General features: G+C 30.6%; 1 long non-coding RNA gene across 1 annotated transcript; it reads right to left on the bottom strand.

Annotated features, from left to right (window-relative positions):
- Nucleotides 1-1,373: 1,373 nt before the first annotated feature.
- LOC117110298 lies at nucleotides 1,374-6,130 on the bottom strand. The gene is made up of 2 exons (XR_004445669.1): nucleotides 2,362-6,130; nucleotides 1,374-2,067 (listed from the first exon to the last, which is right to left on the bottom strand). It is a non-coding gene; the product is annotated as an uncharacterized LOC117110298 (long non-coding RNA).
- Between the last annotated feature and the right edge of the window lie 1,003 nt (nucleotides 6,131-7,133).

Genomic DNA, 7,133 nt, shown 5'->3' with positions numbered 1-7,133 from the left:
GTTAACATACAATCCTCATTTCCCGGTTAGTAATTTACCATACCCACCCCACCCCCCATATAGAAAACAATACGACATAGGGCTTATCTTATTTATAATATAGGCCACACACGTGTGTTTGAAACTAAATATAAGCATTATCATCATGGTTTTATTGTTTACAAACATATTTTTCACCATCTATACAGATTGAGGCCCTTCTTTTAGGTTAAAATGATCTATCTTAAATTTGTTTTCTTGAGTTTGGGACTATTATGTGTTTAAATAACTTAAAAGGATAAAACAAAAAAAGGCCTAAAAAATGCGCGCCAAGCGCGCAAAATATTTTTGTGTTTTTAATTCTAATTTCGTTGGAATTGATGAAAAATCCCTAAAATGTGCAATTTATAGAGGAAATTGGCCTACCGTAACAAGAAATGCGCGCAAAGAATTTGAGAATTTTAGGCACTTTCAGAGGATGCATTTGTCAAGGGGTGGAGAAAGATTTTCCAAAGATTTCCAAAGATGGATATTTCCCCCTTGTCCCCCGGTGTTTTTAATTCTAATTTCGTTGGAATTGATCAAAACTCCCTAAAATGTGCAATTTTTAGAGGAAATTGGGCCATGTTAACAAGAAATGCGCGCGAAATTTTTTAGGCACTTTCAGGGGATGAAAGGGCATTTATAAAGGAGTGGGGAAGATTTTTCCAAAGATTGATATTTTCCCCTTGTCCCCCAGTGGTTACGCCATCGGGCAGCATAGATCAAAGGAGTTATGACAGTTTTTGAAGTGGAGAAGGGGTTGCAGGGTGTTGTGAGTCTGGTCATTATGATATCTTACTTTTTATTCTTGTCTTTATTTTTCTCTTCTCTTTTTCTATCCTTTTCTTTTCCTCTTTTTTCTCTTTCCCTCCCTTTCCCCTCTTTCTTTTCTCTTATTACCCAGCCCGGTACGACGGCTTGGTCAGCCCGATAAAAACCGTCAGGGGAGGGGCAGTTTTCCCCCTCCCCCCGCCTGTTACGACACTGGCTAACACGCCAATCATCCCCCCAATGAAAAATATTTTTCTACGCCACTGGAAGACTCCCCAATTCGACCGACCAATCAACATCACCGAAAGCTGTCGGCGATAACGTGTGGCGATTGTATGGAAACTAAGCTTTAATAACATTTCTTTACTCTTTTGATGTCCTTTAAACAATTCGTAATTTTCAAAGTCAAACAACCAGCGAATTGTTTCTATCGGTTTCTCAATGAAAGTGGTATTCGTTCATTTTAAATTTCACCATGGACAGTATCCAATAGAATTAATGCATGTAAATGTCATTTAAGTAAAATGAATATAATATATCAAGGCAATAAATACTTTAAAAAATAATAAGCCTCCCACAAGTTCCACAAAGTAACCGGTTTTATTTAATTTTTTATCAGCAGAATTTACAATCAGAAATAAAAACAAGTATTCACTCGCCAAAACTAAACCCAAAATATACAACTTATTTTACAGAGTATACGAGCATACATTAGTACAATAATTATTGATAATCTACAAAATTATATTTTATTACAGTTAAGATTTACAATGCGTGCCAGAAGCGGCGCCTGGGAAAAACACGGTAGTATAAAAATACGAAATTAACGCATTAATATCAGAAATAGTTAAGCCTAAAAAAAAAAAAATACATATTAAAACAATAAATATGACATCAGAAATTATGGAAACGAAAAACGAGAAAATACTGAAATCGTGTCTACTCGAATCTAAAGCCAAGGTGTGAATATAAAGTTTAATATTAAAACAAGAAACATATGAAAAAATAATAACCGCATTATTGTATTCGTGAGATGATGTAACCACCAGATGACAAACTTTAAATCTAATTTTTTAGATTAAAAACTACCATAATTTGGTATTAATTTTAACATCTGTTTATTAACTTTACTTACAACAACATTGTCGATTTGCTTGCATCACAACCCATCAATGAATCATAAAGGACGATGATAAATTATTGTTCATAAACACATTTCCACGCAATAATATTTATATATCAAGAGTAATAACTATATTATATATATATATATATCTGTCTCTTATACACATCTTATGCTGCCTAGTAGTTGAAAAGATAATGCTTTCGCCTAATGTTTCGCGAATGAAATGAACGAAGTATAACTCGTTTTAAATATGATCGGGTCACCAGTGTACCCTAATGGTTGTGTTAGCTTTTGAGAACTCTAGGCCTACGTTATATATCTCTGAATAAAATATAAGCAATACGAATCGCTTCAAACATATTGAGTATCCACTATACCCTACTGATTGTGAGATGTGTATAAGAGACAGCTTTTATATTGTATATATATATATATATATATACATATATATATATATATATATAATATGAATATTGCATATGTTGCAACAGTATATATCTATACACTGTTGCAACAGATAGATACATATGGAGTAAGCAGTTTCAACATAACCTTTAGGAACACTGATTTTTTTTAGCTAATATTGTTTCCACAAATATGGCCTAATTGGCAGTCAATTTAAACGAAAATAAAATCTGTTGTTCCTGTGCTAATTTTCAATGTGTAAAAGTAGGCAAACCTAGCATAACCAAAAAAATATAAATCTGCAATCTGAATGACCAATTAGTGACCATTAAAACATTGATCAGGCGTGACAGAAAATCAAATGTTAATAAAAAAAATAATTTAACGAAATTAAGAGAGATATGGTAGGATAGTATATTTGACTATCAAATATATTAAATTAGCAAATTAATAAAAAAGGTCTTTCAGCTATAAGCCTTTATCAAGTTCAGAACAATATAAAATATAGATACTGCATAGGAAAATTGATAATGCATAAAAAAAAAAACCATGGAGAAAAGTATTAAGTTGGTGAACAAAATCTGTTATGGAGTTCAGAAATAGACTTAGGCCTATACTTAATATTTAATTGTAAAAGTATAAAAACACTAATGCACATCTGTTTTTTAAGTTGTGTTATTAATATTTGATATGAATAATCTATTTATCATATCAATGCACAACAAAAACAAAAAAAAATTATACAAAATTAACAGACAAAAATTAACAAAATAACCATAAATTATGAAAAATAAGGACTTAAATAATACTTATTATTTTGGTATGGTGTTAAGTATCAATATTTGGGGAAGCATTCTACTCCTTACTTCTATTTCCACATTTCATATTTTCATATCATTTTCTAATGTCAACTAAAGATACAGAAATAATTTATATAATTGCATTTATTATATGTCAATATTTATGAATAGGATTTTGTACAAATAATAGAAACTGTTAATATATTAAATAAAATGCAAGTAAAGAAACAAGTTTTTTGTTTGTTTAACAGATAAACATGAGTCATTTACAATTCAAAAATAAATATAGTCTCTGCCTTACTCTCCATCAACATGCATAACACTAATACACCTTTAACAAGGAATGTTATTTTGCCTTTTTCATAGTTAAAATTCAGCTTACCACATAAGCAAAACTTTTATTTTCGCCAACATATTTGCTTATTTAATCCAAAAGGAAAGTACTTGCATTTCTGTACGAGTTTTATGAGGACATTGGCTTCGTAAAACAAAAGACTAAGAAACAACAAGGATTTTCGAGTTTTGTTTTCTAAATCTTAAAGACAAACTACACTTGTGTGTAATGCTACAATAATCTGCTGATACGTCTTATGTCTTGGTCATTTGAAAAAAAAAATATGTTAGTTAAACACTAGGGGGCAGCAGACACAATGTGTTTGCACACTGTATTCTCATCTTAAGTTTATTGGAGCAGCACACCCATAATTTGAGAAGGTGGGATGATGATGAGAATGGGAACATAATAAGACCAATACCTGAGCTGGGTGAAGACATGAGCTGGGGATAGGTATCTGAGCCTTGGAAAGGAGATCTGACAGAGAAGGGGAAGGGAATGAGCAGTGGTAAATAATTTGGATATGGTAGGCATACCATATCATTGTTGAGGGTGTCAAGTGATTAGCAGTTGTTGAATGGTTCACCCTCATTAAATATGGTTCAAATAAATAAATAAATAAATAAATGTAATAAAAAAAAGTTGTATATTATGTATAGAACAGTCTGCTTCTATGGACTGTAATTACATGAAGCATAAACTTATGAAATTTATAATAGAGGGGGTAAGGTACTGGGAGTAATAACTGGTAAAAAGTAATGCTTTTAAACATACACAAATCCCAGAGTTTAGCACTCTAAGAATTTATGTACTTTCACTAAAACTTAATTGTTTAATGTTAGTTTTGGAATGAAAGAATTTGAGATGGTAACCAGATATTTTGATACTGAAGGCATTGGCAGCTAATTAACCAATCCTGATTAATGGAGGGTGAAGGTTTGGCTTTGTGAGCGAGAGAATGTTTACTCCAACATTGGTTGCCTTGGCATACACTACTCTGAAATTTAGCTTATTTTTAAAAGCTCAATTCAGAAAAAATACAGGCTGGACAGTAGCATTCAGAGACATTTTGGGGGCAGCGCTGCATAGAAATCTAACTATAACTAATGTTAGGCCTATTTTTTAGTGGACCATTCTTTCATTTTCTTTTTAGCGTTGTGCATTTTCTTCGCTGACACTTATTTTGCAAATTTTTTTTCTACACATTTCGACATATTTTCATTTGCTTAATAATAAAGTTTAATTAGGCTTATTTCATGGTGTTTCACAATTTTTTTTAATTGATTTTTCATACATTTTTCATTTTTTTGCAGGTATAGTTTTATAACTTTTTGACAGGTTTGTATAGAAGCGAACACAAATAATATAATATTAACACCTTTATGAGGGTTTGATGCCATATCCTTGGTGATGTGCATGCATGCTTTAATCACCTCCGTATTCTTATGTGCGTGTAATGTACAGTTTTACCATAAATAAAGAAACCTAAAATGAAGATTATAAACATTATAGCAAAGGGACAATGTAGAAAGGTATACACAATACGTATGTTTGTTGGAAGAATTCAATATAAAATTGCAACACATTTTTAGTATTTCAGCAAAATAGGTTGGCAGTTTGCAGGATTGGCACATTTATCACTTGCATCATATTAGCATTTTACCATTGTTTAGATTGATCATGGAAATTGATAGTATATCCCATCAACATTTTACATCCATGGGAACATTAAATGTATCTGAATTGAAACAACAGTTTATTTCCATAGAAATACTGCATACTACTGTATATCCATAGAAACACCATACTGTTATCTTCATATTAACATCATTGTATCTCCATAGAAAATAACATAACCATAGCAACTTTGTTGTATCGCCATGGAATATCATTTTATCTCCATAGATACATAAACTCCAAATAAAAATCATTCATCTCAAAACAACACCACATTATTTCTGTGACATCATCTTCATGGAAGCATGCTAGATGGCCGTAGAAACATGAACACAGCACAGCATTGGGCACGGATCATGTCATGAGCTTCCTTTGAAGAAAGAGATTGCTTCTTCCCAGTTCTTTTCAGGAAAACGTGACTCTAAAGACATTCGTGTTGATCCATCTCTCTCTTTTTCTTTTTCTATAGAAAGAGATATACAAGAAAATGAATTTTATAAATGTCAAAGCATCAGAAAGATTAAAGACAATATGTCTGGAATACGAAAGCATGATGACAACATCGAAAAACAAGTAGAATGATAAAAACATGCTGCATTTCTTAGTAAACATTTTTAAAAAAAATGTTTTTTAAATTGAATTATTTTCATCTTGTTATGTTCTACAGTAGTTTGTATACACTTATATGTCTTATGTAAATGTCACAGGACCCCAATTTACATCTGTTGTGATTGCTGATTATGGTTCAAATGATGAATGTGAATAAACGATAAACAAAGTACTGCAAGTTTTGATAACAATACAGTATATCATGAACAACCTTTGTGAAGAAATCCACTATTTATATTTAAGTAAGCAATATAAGAACTGTTTAGTTTACATACAGTTTTTGACTGCTTTAAGAAACTAATTCAGAAAACACACTTCCCCCACATATAGCAGCAGCAAAAATACATTTACACACTACATAATATTCATAATCATTTCAACTCCAGGCAAAGAAGAATGTACAACATGTAAATAACTGACTGAAGAAAATTATCATTTTTGTTTTATGAAGAGATATCTACACAAATGCTTGGTCACAGCGTTAATTTAAAAAGGCTTAGTTACGGCAATTTTCATAAAGAATGTTAACACAAACATAACAGAAATGAGATATGTCAAATATAATAAAAATAAATATATGTTCTTGATAAACCTTTAAAAATTACAAGAGCAAACAAACTGTAAATATCTACCTGAATTTTAATCATGAAAATAAAAAGAGAAGCATTGATGTCACTTCTTCAACATTATTCCTAACACTAACTAAACACTACTTTAAAGCAACTTAAAGGACTATGTAACCAATACATTCATTGTGAATGCTATATAAACACTGGGAATGGTTAAATAGATGTAGTGCCTAATTGCTTGGCTGAGGAGCTGGGTTCAGTCATAAATAATTGATTAAGAAAAGCCGAATATTTATACTACTGACATGTGTAAGTGTTTTAGGAACAATATTATTTCAGTTGAGTAAATAACAACTTTGTTAAATGTAATGCTTGCATTAGTCATTTAATTAATAAGTAAACAATCAAAAATCCAAAGTAAACATTTGTATCCATTAACTAAATAGTTATTTATTTATTTATTCCAGAACTAAATAAATATTTGGAAAGTAGTTGAAAGTTGAAAATGTAATATATAGTAAATATCCCAAATTATTAATTATATGCTATTATCATTAACATTTTAGTTACTAATTTTTACTATAAAAGTATATTTTAAATTTAAAAATAAATGAATGAATGAGTGAGTGAATGAGTAAATGCATGAATGAATGAATGATTAGCGTAGAAATTTGTTAACAGTTTGATAATGTAAATAATTTTGTTTTGGTAGAACGGTAAAAAAAAAACCCCAATATACTGCGTTTGTCAAAACACCATTTTATCCGGTGAAAAACAAATTCTCTTGCCACTAAACCAACCTTTTTTAATAAACAGAGAAA

The sequence above is a fragment of the Anneissia japonica genome, unplaced genomic scaffold, assembly GCF_011630105.1.
Source record: "Anneissia japonica isolate Jap-2015-1 unplaced genomic scaffold, ASM1163010v1 scaffold673_len1821605_cov196, whole genome shotgun sequence".
NCBI classification, from domain to species: domain Eukaryota; kingdom Metazoa; phylum Echinodermata; class Crinoidea; order Comatulida; family Comatulidae; genus Anneissia; species Anneissia japonica.
This window is presented reverse-complemented; position numbering and strand designations above follow the sequence as displayed.